The sequence below is a fragment of the Hibiscus syriacus genome, unplaced genomic scaffold (genome assembly GCF_006381635.1).
Source record: "Hibiscus syriacus cultivar Baekdansim isolate YM2019G1 unplaced genomic scaffold, ASM638163v2 tig00110890_pilon, whole genome shotgun sequence".
Classification (NCBI taxonomy): domain Eukaryota; kingdom Viridiplantae; phylum Streptophyta; class Magnoliopsida; order Malvales; family Malvaceae; genus Hibiscus; species Hibiscus syriacus.
Genome location: NW_024062900.1, coordinates 8,851,993 through 8,867,020, shown reverse-complemented (window position 1 = coordinate 8,867,020; position 15,028 = coordinate 8,851,993). Strand labels below are relative to the sequence as shown.

Sequence of the window (15,028 nt, the reverse complement as noted above, 5' to 3'; positions counted from 1 at the left end):
ACTTGTTATAATCTTTGGTTCACTAACTTACTACTGATATATGAATAAGTTGAATGCACTTCCTGTTGAGTAGATGACTCAGGATGATTTTTTCCTCTATCTCTTCCTCTTCCTCTTTGAGATACTGAAGCGGATCGCTCAAATTATGCAGGTTCTCCAACCATCAATGGACAATCTCGAATAAAATTTATGGTGTCCCCACATCAAAAACAAGCTTTAGAGACTATTTGACACACTCCAGAATGATTCTTCCCACAATACTGACACTGTCTTGATTGGCCTTGATTTGATCGCCCAGCAGTAGACCCTACTAATTGCGTCTGTCTGGTTCTCATCTGACTTGATCCTCTAGCAGGTGATGCAACTGACTCAGACCTCGCCTGAGATCGGAACCCAGAATCTATACCCCTTTTAGATGGTGTTGAGCTTGAAGAAGTATCAACTCTCTTAGATGTCTGTACTCTTTGCACTCCAAACCTTTCATTCTAAGATCTCTCAAAAGCTTTAGCACGTTTAACCACCTCTTGGAATGAGGACAGATTCAAGACGATTAACAACTCCTTCGGTCTAGGGTGCAAGCCCTCAACAAACTATTCACATGCATCTTTTTCTGTTGGAATAAACTCAGTATCAAAATGACTCAACTCATTAAACTCACACTCATATTCATATACTGTGTTATTCAAGTGCTTCAGACTCATAAACTATTGCTTCACTTGCCTTATAAACTGATCTCCAATATACTTGACCCCTTAGCAAATAAACCACTCCATCTAACTTCTCTACTTCTGAGAAGTGGAGACTATCTAACATGATCTTCATATCATTTATCTAGAGGTCCACTGCAACAAGACCTTCTTCGGCTTTACCTTTAAATTCAGGAGCTCCCAACCCTTTCAACTCTTTCACCACATTCATTCTATGAGTTGATGGAGTAGGAGGTTGGAAACGCGTCATGATAGCATCCAAAGTCCTGAAAAACACATCTTGATCTTGTACAGGAACTCCTTGAGGTGTTTGATTTTCACCTTGCCTGGCCAGGGCAGGTGAATTACTACTTCCCTCATGCCTATCATATCCCGCTTCACTTCGGGAGCTCTCATAATCATACTCGTTACTCTATTAGATCAGAGGTGTTCACTATTATGTTGGCATATAAACTTTTTAGAACACTTTTGACCTTGGTTTATGCCTAAAATCGGCTAAACCTTAGCTCTGATACCATTAAATATAACACCTCAAACCTGTACTTGACCCAGATACGAACCCGATATATGACATTGACTTTTCAAATCCTTTTACTTGTACAAAATAGTGGAAATTTTTAAACTTATATTAAGTAAACTGAAAAATTTACATAAATATAATCAAAAAGGTTTACAAACTGATCAGAGCATATACAATTTTAACCTTTCGTTATTTGTCAACATTAATTAATATAACAAAAAGGAACCTACTATTTAAATTGCTTCTGATATAATATTTGAAGGAGTTATGATGTCCTAGCTGCCTATCCCCGCCCTTCAGACTTCTTTGATCTTATGTGTTAAACACTCACATGCTAAGTCATCGACTTAGTGAGACATATATATAAATAACAAAATGAACATGTAAATCACATACTATTATCTCTTTACAAAGATATTTATGTTTCACATAATATCCATATACCTGATCATGCAAATAAACAATAAAAACATGATATATCATGAAATATTAATTCCTTTTATATATTTTATTAGCCCATGGTACATTACGGAGAACTAAAGATATGTGGATGCATTGAGGTTGTGCATAAATGTTGTCACCATAGCACATATAAAATGCACCAAAGTGTCGCGTAAAAAATGCACCGAAGTGTCACATAAAATGTCCCTAAGGACAACATATATGTCCCAAAGGACCACGTAGAATTGTCCCGAAGGACTGCGTAGAACCCTTGACTCTTGGCATGTCAATTATAGCTTTAGTTCCCATCTCACATATTATGGGTTTTACCATTTATATCATTTATTCTCTTATTTCATATATTCAAATAATCGCACATATAATGTCTCATAGTATCTATCACATGTACATATACTCACATAGATCATATCATATAACTTATATTTTATTTTCTCTTATGTTCCCATATATCATGTATCATATATAGTCACATATCAATATATATAACTTATGCATGTATTCATGTACTCATAATAATCATATCAATCACATGAATATATTTATGCAATCATGAAATCAACATGGGAAATAGACTTATCACAAGTCTTATTTCCATAAACATTATATGTCTAATAGTATACACTCACATTGGCCTCACTAGTCAATACCAATCTCTTATCTATCTCTCTTGGTAAATCTTACTTTGTCAACTTGTCTGGACTTTGCTTTCGTTTGATATCTACACGAATATAAAATCCATATAAAAATCATAATTTAAATCACTATTAACCAATTATCAAAGCTGAATCTAGAAAATACACTTGATTCATTGTTTCCATCTAACTAGTATCGTTACTCAAGGTACAGTAACGATACTTCTTTATAGTGGTATCGATACTCTACTTCAGTATCAATACCTATTTTGGAATCTGGAATTCTATTCTAAAAATGGTATTGATACCTCTATATGGGTATCGATACCCATGGTACCGATACTACCATTTCGATTTCGATACCCTATGAAGAATTTATCCTCGTTTACTTGATGTTATCGATGTTGTTCATCAAATATCGATACCTATACGCAAATATCACCTCTAAATGTTTCGTAATATCGGTAATGTTCATCCAATACTGATACCACAAGCCCATATACACTCTTATATCCCGAAAATATACCAATAACTTACTAAATTCTTTCCTTTACTTTTATTTTTCACCCTGAACCTCATCTATACTTCTACAAAACATCCTATTTCATAATAACACATCATCAATATCTTACGCTAACTCTTGAAACTAAGAATCTTACTAAATTTTAAACATGTTTTAATTTAATTTCTAACGCTTTATACTTCTAATTCTAACTGATGACAAGTCAAATTCAACTAAAAATTCCATTTACTAACTCTTTCTCAAAATTTCACTAAAAATATCTTATATTCAATCTCTCATAACTAATCCATCTTTGAGTTTTAAACCACCTTAAACCTTCCTTGAGCTTTTCTAATACCTCAAGAATCAAAACCATAACTGAAGTGAAAGAATTTACCAACTAAAGAATTCCTCACCTTAACTAAGGAGCTCATGAGAAAAAGAAAAGAAGGATGATGAACAATATAACTCTCTAGATATCTTTTTCCCCTAATAACTCCTTCCCACGTGTATATAAAACACCCAAAATGAATTTTTAAATTCATTTACTTGCTAAAAGACCTTTTTTCCCTTCCATATTTCCTTTCTTTTCTATTCAATCATGCGTAAACAATTTTCCAATTAAGTCCCTAAACTTTTTAATTTATCTAATTTGATCAGTAAATCTTAAAATCTTACAAATTGGTCACTAACTCGGTGTTTGGGATGTTACACCTTACGAATTTGCTTCTAAAAATCAATACAAAGATGGGAAGAATGAATTCAATGTGAGAAATTGAGCAAACACCTTCAATTCCAGTTGTTTCTAAGGTTTCAACTATCATCCTTAGCATAGATGTGTCTCATGGTTCTCCGGGGCAGTATGATATTCCATCAATTGATGCGATGATCATCTCCAGGTAGTGGTCTTTGATTTCCCGATACAAGGCAGTTGTGCATACACAATCTTTGAAGCTTGGAATGATAGATTCTCTTTTTAAACTATTTGGCAGGAATGATGATGGTATCATGAGGGAAACTCTATTTGATTTCTATATAAGTCCAAACAAAGGAAACCAATTTTTGTCAGGGAAAAAATTTGTTGGGGAAATAAGAAATTGACACGTGTTAATTTCTTATTGTAAGATTGCACACTAGTGCAAACAAAGAATGAAGGCAATCAAATCAGGGATAGAAGGAAGAGTGCTCCAGCATCCGTCCCTGACAATTGAATCAAGAAAACGTACATCAACATATACATAAATGTTACATGAAATTTGCATCTTTGCATCGTACATTCGTCATCACATTGCAATAAAAAGGTTTTTCCCTTCTCATAAAGATACTTTTATAATTCCTTTTGAGAAACTAATTTCATATCTAATTTCTTGTCTCAAGATCATTTTCTCCTCTCATAAGGACAAAGCAAAAAAGACATCAAATCAAATACATGAAATAAACTTCATCACGACACTCATAAATCATTCAAGACATTCATTCATAAATGCATCATTTTTATGTTAATCTTTTAGGAAATAAAAGTTTGGTGATTACCAGAAGTCCACAACATGAAGGAACAATGTCATCCATAGATTTGACATCATGAAGTGAATGATCAGATCTTCTAAAGATTGCTAGATCTCCTCAACATGTAGGGAAGACTGTCTGTTGCCTTTAAGATTGTTTCTCTCGAAACAAAGTTTTGTCTCGCTTGAGATAATTTTTCTTAAAAACAAATTTCGTCTCAGTTGAGATAGTATTCTTTAAGACACGAACATTTGAGATTGTTTTTCTTAAAAACAAATTTTGTCTCACTTGAGACAGTTTCCCCTAGAAATACAAATTTTGAAATTGTTTCACTTGAAATAAAATTTATCTCACTTGAGATTGTTCTCAAAAGAAATTTTGTCTCACTTGGGACAGTTTTTCTTCGAAACACAAATTCTAAAATTGTTTCACTTAAAACAAAATTGATAATATTTGATATTGTTTTTCTTAAAAACAAATTTCGTCTCACTTGAGACAGCCTTCCTTAAGACAAGAACAATTGAGATTGTTTTTCTTAAAAACAAATTTCGTCTCACTTGAGCCAGTTTCCCTTAGAAATACAAATTTTGATTGATTTTCTTCGAAACACAAATTCTAAAATTGTTCACTTAAAACAAAATTGATAATATTTGATATTGTTTTTCTTAAAAACAAATTTCGTCTCACTTGAGACAGCCTTCCTTAAGACAAGAACAATTGAGATTGTTTTTCTTAAAAACAAATTTCGTCTCACTTGAGCCAGTTTCCCTTAGAAATACAAATTTTGATTGAAACAAAATTTATCTCACTTAAGATTGTTGTCAAAACAAATTTTGTCTCACTTGGGACAATTTTTCTTCGAAACACAAATTCTAAAATTGTTTCACTTGAAACAAAATTGATAACATTTAAGATTGTTTTTCTTAAAAACAAATTTCGTCTCGCTTAAGACAGTTTTCACTCAAAACGCAAAATTTGGAAATTGTTTCACTTGAAACAAAATTGATAAACCTTTGAGATTGTTTCTCTCAAAACAAAGTTTTGTCTCACTTGAGATAGTTTCTCTTGAAACATAAACCTTTGAGATTGTTTCCGTTGAAATAAATTTTGTCACGCTTGAGATAGTTTCTCTTAAAACATAAACCTTTGAGATTGTTTCTCTTGAAACAAATTTTGTCTCACTTGAGAAAGTTTCTCTTGAAACATAAACCTTTGAGATTGTTTCTCTTGAAACAAAGTTTCATCTCGCTTGAGACAATTTCTCTCGAAACAAATTTTGTCTCACTTGAGATAGTTTCTCTTGAAAAAAATTAACCTCACTTCAGATTGTTGTCTCCAAATTATCCCTAAAGATGGATACACATATTCATCATGTAGGAACAATGTTATCCACAGACCAGATCTTCTCAACGTATAGGAGCATCGTCATCCCCAGACAATCAGACTTCCTCATCACGTAGGAACCGTGTTGTCTCCAAATTATCCCTAAAGATAGCTACACGTCCTCATCGATTAGGAACAATGTCTTCCACGACCAGATCTCCTCAACACATAGGAGCAGCGTCATCCTCATATAACCAGACTTCCTTATCATGAAGGAACCGTGTTGTCTCCAAAATCATGTCCAGATTAACCCGACTTCCTCAACGAGAAGAAACGATGTCATATTCAAAAAACAATTTTTCTAAAAGTGGCTAGATCTTTTCAACATGAATGAGTAGTTTTTTCATTACTATCAAATTTCAAAGCAAAAGAGAGAACCAAACAAAAACTCGTTATCTTGTAGTATTTGCCTTGTTCTTGTTAACACAAGAATGTGCAAAGAGGGGTAGTTGTAGACACCCAAGGTTTATAAAACAATACCCAATCCCAATGGAGATCCATCAGCCCACTCGGATAACCCAACAAGCCCAATCAAATTGCTCTTGAGCCTAAATTTGATTAGGGTTTCACCTTAGCTGCCAATCGCCTCCAATATCTAGCCATTGGATATGGACCCATCCAATGGTCCATCATATCCCCCAAGAGCTTAGGGTTTTAACCCTAGATATCAAATATCGCCACCAATCAAAGATCCAGACCGTTCGATGGCGCGCATGTGATGCACGCGTCAGCCTTTCATTTTCCCCGTCACGTGAACTGCCACCAGATCTCCCCGCCGCCACTATCATCTATCACGCTGTTGTTTTCAACCTACAGTGACGGAAGTCATCATTAATAGTAACAAAGGGGGATAAATCAATCAACCAAGTCAATAAATTCCATTAAATTTGTTTCAAAAATCCGGTTAAATACTGGTAGAGGTTAGGGAAATGATTCCCCTACCAAATAGCTATCATCATATACATAAGAAAAACCACCATTCAAAAAGGTAGAAAAGAGCAGATTTAAATCGATAGGAGAAACGGAGAAAGAAAACTATAGAGAAGCATTCGAAAAAAATAATAAGGAAAATAAACTAAAAAAAGAGAAAACCAAGAGGGAAGAGAGAAGGCATACCTATCTCGATGCTCACTAGTCATATCGAAGGTCACCGTAGTCAAGGAAATTGAAGAGACTTTCCTAGATCTACATTTCTAGGGACCTTTTTTGGTTAAAAGTAGCCTGGTTTCATAAACACGATGAAGAGACGCTTCAAACTATACTTTCTTCTCTCTTCCCTGACTCCTGCGGATGGTGGTTGTCATCGATAAATGGCGGCCAACGCGGCGAAGGTCCACCAGATTCTGGAAAATATGAGAGCTCCGGTTGAGGCTCTCTCTCTCTCTTTCTCTCTCTCTCGGGCCAAAGGGAAAAGGGCAATTGAAGGTTAATGGCTAGTTTTGGCCTAATTTCAAGCATATATATGGGACATTGAACGACGCCATTTGGAGAGGGACCATGAGTGTATTTTAGTGTGTGGGTAAAACCCTATTATGGACCTTCGTGCTTTGTAATTTCAAATTTTAGTCACTAATTGAAAAGTTCTTGCATGTTCTACTTAGGATCCAAATTTTGTTATGCTTATGTCTTGGTCATCGAATAAAAGTATGATATTTCATTTCAGGCATTTGTTTCTCAATATTTACATTTAAGTCACCAGTTCATATATTATAATATGTTTGCTTATATTCAAATATGGTCCTAAGGTTTATGATTCTTTTGTTTTAGTCACTATTTAGTATGAATGCATTTAGATTTAATTGTTATTTACCCTTTCATGTTTCTGGTTTAGTTTATTTTAATTCTTAACATTATTTATGGCGCTCTGGTTGTTCATAATTGTTGTTAGGTCCTTCAAGTTTCTGTAGTACCATTTGATCCCTTAAATCACTGAATGTGCTTATTTGTTATTTGTATTTTGATCTGTGTTTTCTGTTTGTATTCTAGTCCTTATGTATGTATAGATTTTGCATATTATGTATTTATATGTATTATATTAAATAAATATTATTATCCCTATGTGTTGTAAATATTTTATTATATATTTCTGATCGTATTTGTTTCCATCATATTCCTTTATCCATTGATATGGTACTCGAATATTTTCAAGAACATTTATTTGTAGAATGGGCGTAGAAAATACTACTTGATCGAAGTAGTGTAATCCAATACGACATTCGAACGAAGTATGAACTTGAAAACGTGAGTGTTTTATGTATTTATTAATATGATAATAATTATTTTATTTTATTTTATTATTATAATATTTTATTTTGTTTTATTTTTGTTTTATTTACTCTTAATATTGACGATGTATGTTTTCAATTGTGGTAAAAATTGTTTCATGCAAATTTTGATATTAATTTAATGTTTAAATAATTCAATAATAGATTATTCTTTTACATATAAGAAATAGTTGGGATAGCTTTCTTGATGGAGGATTGTAAATCTCGAGATTTCTTTTCAAGTTAAAGAATTTTCTCTGATAATTAATTCGGAATAAATTATATATTGTCCAATAATTAGATCATACTTTAACTATCAATGTGAATTCTTGATTTCCACCATTTACAATAATATATAAGCAATTAGGTACCAATTATAGACACTGTGAGGGTGCTTATCATTCCCCAAGCATAATCACTCATGAACCCGTTAAGTCGAGTTTTTGGTAAACATAGACCAAGTTTTGTCTTAAAAAATGATTTTTCCTTAAAATTGTTTTAAAAGACGTTTTTAGGTATTCGACATACCTAGTCCAAATGTCGATGGCGACTCCTATTCAATTTAATTTAAATTAATTCAAAAATCCCAATTTTTGCAATTAAAGTCATAATTATTTTTTTAAACTTAATTGTTTTCACAAAAAAAAGTTATAACTTGGATATGCCTTCAAAATTGCATCATGGTGATCACATTATGAGACATTTAACATAAGGAACACATGGAACACACACACATATAACATGGCATTGTCCTTCAAATTTGCATCAAGACAATAACAATACAAAACTGTCCTCTAATTAACAAAGTGTAAAATATTTTCATACTGAGATTAGGGTATGATAAAGACACTTATAAAGGAGCCAAATCACAGATGGAACTATTCTACTAAAGTAATGGGAATGTATCCAATTTCTCCATTGTGATTAGTATTGCTTATGGCATGAAGTTCTATAATGGTCAAAGACAACTCCAACATGGAACATTGATTTCTATATTGCTTTTAAAACTATTCTAAAGATCAAGTTACAATATCATTAATGGTTAGTCAAACATAAAACTTTATCACATGCACTTATAATGGATCTTCCAGTGGTAAAATGCTAGAGATCCACATCTCATAAATTAAATTTAGAAGTATAAAGCCTTACTCATAGATAGGCTTGGACCATTTTTTCTTGGTGCAAAGTTCATGCAACTTTTGTTTTGCTCCTTCAATCTCAAAAGACTCATCAATTCCAAATGAATCAACATCAACAACCATGGACTTTGGTAACTTAAGCAAAGATCACTTTACTGCATTAAGCTTCGCATTATCCTTTTGATATGATGAATCCAGTGCAATGAACTCCCCGTCGACATATACAATAGTGTTTTAGCGATGTTAAGCGTCGCTAAAATCTTCCCTGGAAAAATGCCGCAAGAAGCGCCGCTAAAGCTAACGCCGCAAAAGATAGCGACATTTGTGAACAGAAAACGCCGCAAAAGATCTAGCTTTATAACGACGTTATTCTTATCTTTAGTGGCGTTTGTTTTCTAAAACGTCGCTATATGTTATGGTATTTAGTGGCATTTGTGGTAAAAAAATGTTGCTAATAACTATGCATAGTGGAATTTTCTTCACAAAATGCTGCAAAAGAACCCGACTTCTGGTGACTTTTATTCAAAAACGCCGCTATGGTTAACTAATTTTGCATATATCATTTTCTATTTTATATTACGCAAATTTAATATTCTATAACATTATATAATAACAATAAACTTAAAATTTAATTACAACACAAATTATGTAGAAAAATAAATCAAAATTTATAAAATAAAATTAAAATGTAACATAGTTCAACATTGTTCACTAGAATTTAGTCTAGGTTCTTTATCTTTCAATAAAAAAAAACATTTTATCGATATGCAACTTCAGTTGATTCTTTTCATCAAAAAGTGTTGGCACAGTTAGACTAGGTTCAGATGCAAACTTACAATATGCACTCATCAAGCCATTTAAGAAGTGAGAGAAAGTGTGTTTCCAACATTCATGTTTGGAGAGTAAAAGTTAGTAGTAATCTGTACAGAAGAGGTAAAATTAGAAAAATCATGTATTTCAGAAGTACCATACCAACAACAATTCATCAAGACAATTAAACTGGAACATAAATACCAAAGGATAATAGGAAAAAAAGCAAAGGCAAGGAAGTAACACATAAACTGATGTCTAGTTAACATAGCAATCAAACCTTACATCCTCCAACTCATCAAAAATACTTGAGCTTACTGCGAAGTGCTTCAGCAAAATCAACCTTTGCTTCTCTATTACCTGCAATTAGAACATGCTAGCAAGGCAATCAATCAACCTTAAAACAATTTTTTCACCTAACAAATAAGTGAATTATAGGCATTAAGAATAAAGTCAAAGTCAAGAAGTCGGAAACAAGAAGATGAAATTATATCCTAAGTCATCCAAACGAAAAACATACCAATCGATCACATGCATCATGAAGAGTTTTAGTTTTTGTTTCTACAGCTTGGTGTTGCAGTTGTAGTTCATTAAATAGGTTCAATGTCTCTTGATCTCATCCACCTGCACAGAAACACTTGCAAGCTTTAAAATCTTGCAAAAAATACGGATATAACCCAATAAAATAGCTAGCAAAGGAAATGAGAATACATGGAGATGTAAAACATAAAGAACATACTTGTTGAAGTATATCATAACAAGTCTGTATCTGGTCTACCAGAGTATCAACATAATGTTGATACTTCTCCTTCGTCTGAAGGAAGAGAAACGACGAAAATCAATAAACAAACATCCAACAAAAATTACTTCACGTTTTAATTTGGACTAGCAGCTTTTGTTTGTTATAAGCTAGTTATGAGCCATGGTAGTTATATATCTATCAAGGTAGATAAAATCTTACTGAAGTTCAAATTACAGAATAGAATTCATTGCAATGAATCTCTCATCTCCTAATCTTGTTTATATATATATAGACACACACACAATTTCTTTTTTCCTTTGAACTCTCTCATCTCCTTGCCCAAGTCACAGCTGTTTGTAACCCCCAGACCGATGCGGGTAACCCGATACGATCCGGGAAGTCACATTAGGGCCACCGGAGCGACCCACTGTAAAAATAGCGGAAAATTTAAAACTTTTTATCAGAACATGTAAACTTATAAAATAAGTTGTCACTAATTAAAAATAAAACAAATTTCCAAACTCGTATATAAATCAAAATACAATTACATGCCCCCTAATCACATGTACCATACTCTGCAACAACGCCGGATGAACTCCCTTACTGAAGTCGATAGATGCACTGGTACAATTCTTTTAACCTGAAAAGGTGAGTACTAGAGTGAGCTTTAGAAAGCTCAGTAATACAGAACTACCATATGATGCTGATGAACGTGCAGATACAGATAAATATTTATTTCCTTATTGTTTCAGACATTTACAGATCTTTATACTGAGCAGAGATTCTACGGATATTTCAAGTACTAACGGACCATGAGCTTTCAGTTCAGATAAATATTTTGGATGATTGAGTTCAGGAGATCAGAATAGGTTTTCTAGTGTGTTCCTAAAAATCATGTAACTTTTCAGATCTTTTTAAAATATATATATATACCCCCAGAGCACAAAGCCAAGAGTCTGCATATAATCTTCCTCCAATAATAATCCCCAGATAAAACATTCTCCGTCGTAAACAGAGAATCAAAAATCAAAACATAATTCATATATCAGAACAGAATCCAGGTTAGGAATCAGAACAGATTTCAGATCAGATGTCAAAATAGAATTCAAATCAAAAATCAGATAAAATATTCATTTAAGTAGGGAACACACTAGAGTTTCCAGATATTATTTAGAGATACAAGATAATCTTATCGGCCAGAGAAACACAAATATTAGAACAGATTTCAGATCAGATGTCAAAATAGAATTCAAATCAAAAATCAATAAATATTCATTTAGTAGGGAACACACTAGAGTTTCCAGATATTATTTAGAGATACAAGATAATCTTATCGGCCAGAGAAACACAAATATTCTTTTACCGATAGAATGTCGGAATTAGAATCACTATTGGAAGAGTTCAATATCTGACAGAATCATCATTATTCAATATAATTTATTAAGATCATCTTATTCAGATAATTTTCGGAAGCTTTACGAATCTGAAGGTATTCAATCTTTACAATCTATGACGATTAATCCGATTATCGAACAACTCCAGATGAATAGCTTCCAGAACCGATACTTATCAACTTGTCAATTCATCAACCTTCCAGGTTATTCACTCTTTAATACCAAATATTCTTATCCATGTATCATCTTCTGAGTCATCACTGAACATATCTTAAGGAGACGAACGAATATTCTAATGGTCTTTATTTTATTTCCATGTTTCAACTATACCAGGAAATATTGACGTACTTGATTTGTGGTTCATAATCCATTGGGATGATACATCACATAAGTTCACCCGAGTTTCTAAACTTATTCTAATCTCTCACTTAATCCTCAGTCATTGAGGTTACTTAGTTCATTTAGCATTCAAGTCCAATCCAGTTACTTCGGGATTTTCCAGATTAATTCAAACGTTCTTGAATTTCAGATACATATTGTACTTTCGATCCATTCAATTTGGTCTTCGTGGTTGATTGTCGAACAAACGTCCAATTCTTAGTATTGAATACAATCTAGAGTTGAGCGGAATACTTCCAAAATTTATCATCGAGCCAAACTTGAGAAGACAAACACATGTTCAAGTAATATCTATGCCATTCAGGTATTGACATAGTTTTAGGATTGATATACTCACTTAAATTGTTTTCCATTATCTTTAAAGGTAGTCCAATACCTATGCTTACTTGGATTCCTTAATTAATCCAAGACATTTACTTAGTTTAGACCATAAGGTTATTTTGTAAATTTTGGTATTCAGTTTTATTTCATTCATTTCAGAGCTCAAAGATATCCAATCATTTTTGAGCTTGGTTATATTCTTGGGTCATTTTCATTACAGGGGTCGTTCGAACAATTCTGATAAAGAGCACCCTCCGATAAATGTTCTTCAGGTATTTACTCATAACTCAGATATTTTTCGGTCAAGTACCTTCTCGGATTTTACAAACGCAATATTATGAATTTTTCTTTACAAAGACAGAAATTAATAATTAAATTTAAGTACTTTCTCTTTCAGGGTTAACTCTGACTATTTTACCTCTCAAGGGCATTTTCGTAATTTCTTAACCAGATAATTTCGATATTAGCTCTGAACGAAAATAATATAATTTAGAGATCCTATGATCAATTGCTTCCTCAAACATTCTTTGATCTTGAAATGATTCCTTAAAAGACTTCTAGTATCTAGCATAAACTTTCTTGGGGTTAAAGAACCGGTTATCCATAATTTACAAGTAAAACTAACATTTCTTATGCACATAAATAGTTTTAGAAGATCAATAATTCTTTTCAGATTTATTAATCCACTTCCAGAGACAATTCTTGTCAGTTTCCAACATAAGAATAATTTCATAATTTTACCTAATCGAAATATTCTCATAATTTATCATCTAAGTACCTTTAATGAGATAAATTATAATCTATAATTCATGGTTGATTCTTTTATCACTTAATTCCAGAACTGTAATTTAATTCCAACTGTCCTCCAATTTCTTATATAGTCATTTGAGCCATTCAGTTATCTACTTTCTACCGTATTCGTATCTAGTGTAGATCTTCATTAATTAAACATATGAGACCAAACATTTCCATTCATGCATTTACCAATACCAACATGTTCTATAAAGCATAAAGAGGTAGTAAAGTAATACCTCGATTTCCATGCAATACTGATCGACCATAAAAATTCCATTCGAATGCCTTTGATCTTCAATTCAACTTCAAATAATTCCTCAGATACATATCAACATAAATTATATCAGAAACGGAGCTTAATTACGATAAACGGATAGAATCGGGTGATAAATCAGTGAAAGATGGCTTACTGGGTTCGAATTTGGCGAAACAGACTTCGGATTCGGATTCAGGACGTTGAAAGCATAAAATATGGCTTTAAGAAAATTTGGAATCTTCAGTCAAAATCAAAGTCAACGGGTTTGACCGACAATTTTGAGGCCTTCGGATTCGAATTTCGAGAAACGGGCTGCGAAATCAGATTTGGAACGTTGAAAAATATCAGGATAGGTATACTCAGTCAAAGTCAAAGGTCGTTTAATTCCCGGTCAAAGCCAGTCAAAGTTTTAGTCAACAGTGGTCAACGTCGGTCAACGGTCAATGGGTCAACGATCAACGGGTCAACGGGTCGGGTCAACAGGTCAGGTCAACAGGTTGGGTCGGGTCAACGGGTCGGGTAAACGGGTCGCGTCGGGTCGGGTCGTGACCGGTCAAACCGGTCATTTTTCCTTCCCCACGCGCAGTGGCGGCGCGTGGGGGCGCGTGAACAGTGCTAAAATCCCGAAAAATTTTCTAAAAATTATTTTTAGCGATTTCGAGATACTTACAAAGCTCGGTTCATAATTTTGAACGGCGGAGAGCTCGATTTCAACGAATCAAAAAACTTTGACCGGTTAACCTCCACACGCGCCGCCGCCGCCGGAGAAAAGGGAGGACACCGATGGACTCAGAATGGCTCAAGGAACACGATGGTGCGGGAGGTGTCGTAAATGGATGATCCGATCGTCGTGAATCGATGAAAAACCAACTAAAATCGAGTTATTACCGACGATACTTCCGACTGAAATTCACGACGAACGGTGATGATTCACGACGAAAGGTTTGAGGGGTTTTGTTCCTCGGTTGACAACGAACACGATGGTGGTTTCGACTCATCGATCGGAGGTTGGACGGCGAGTAGATCGGAGTTGGAAGTTGGGTTGAGGGAGAGGGAAAACTGGAAAAATTTTCAGAAACATACGGGAGATTGGGGGTATATATCATCTCATAATTAAAAATGGCTAAACCAAGAGTTTAGCCACTGAACTTCCTGCACTTCATAAAACGGTCTGCCAACTTTAAAATTTTGCAATT

At 33.7% G+C, this 15,028-nt stretch overlaps 1 pseudogene; it reads right to left on the bottom strand.

Moving 5' to 3' along the window:
• LOC120144691 overlaps positions 1-15,028 on the bottom strand; it is a 62,936-nt pseudogene that overhangs the window by 34,932 nt on the left and 12,976 nt on the right.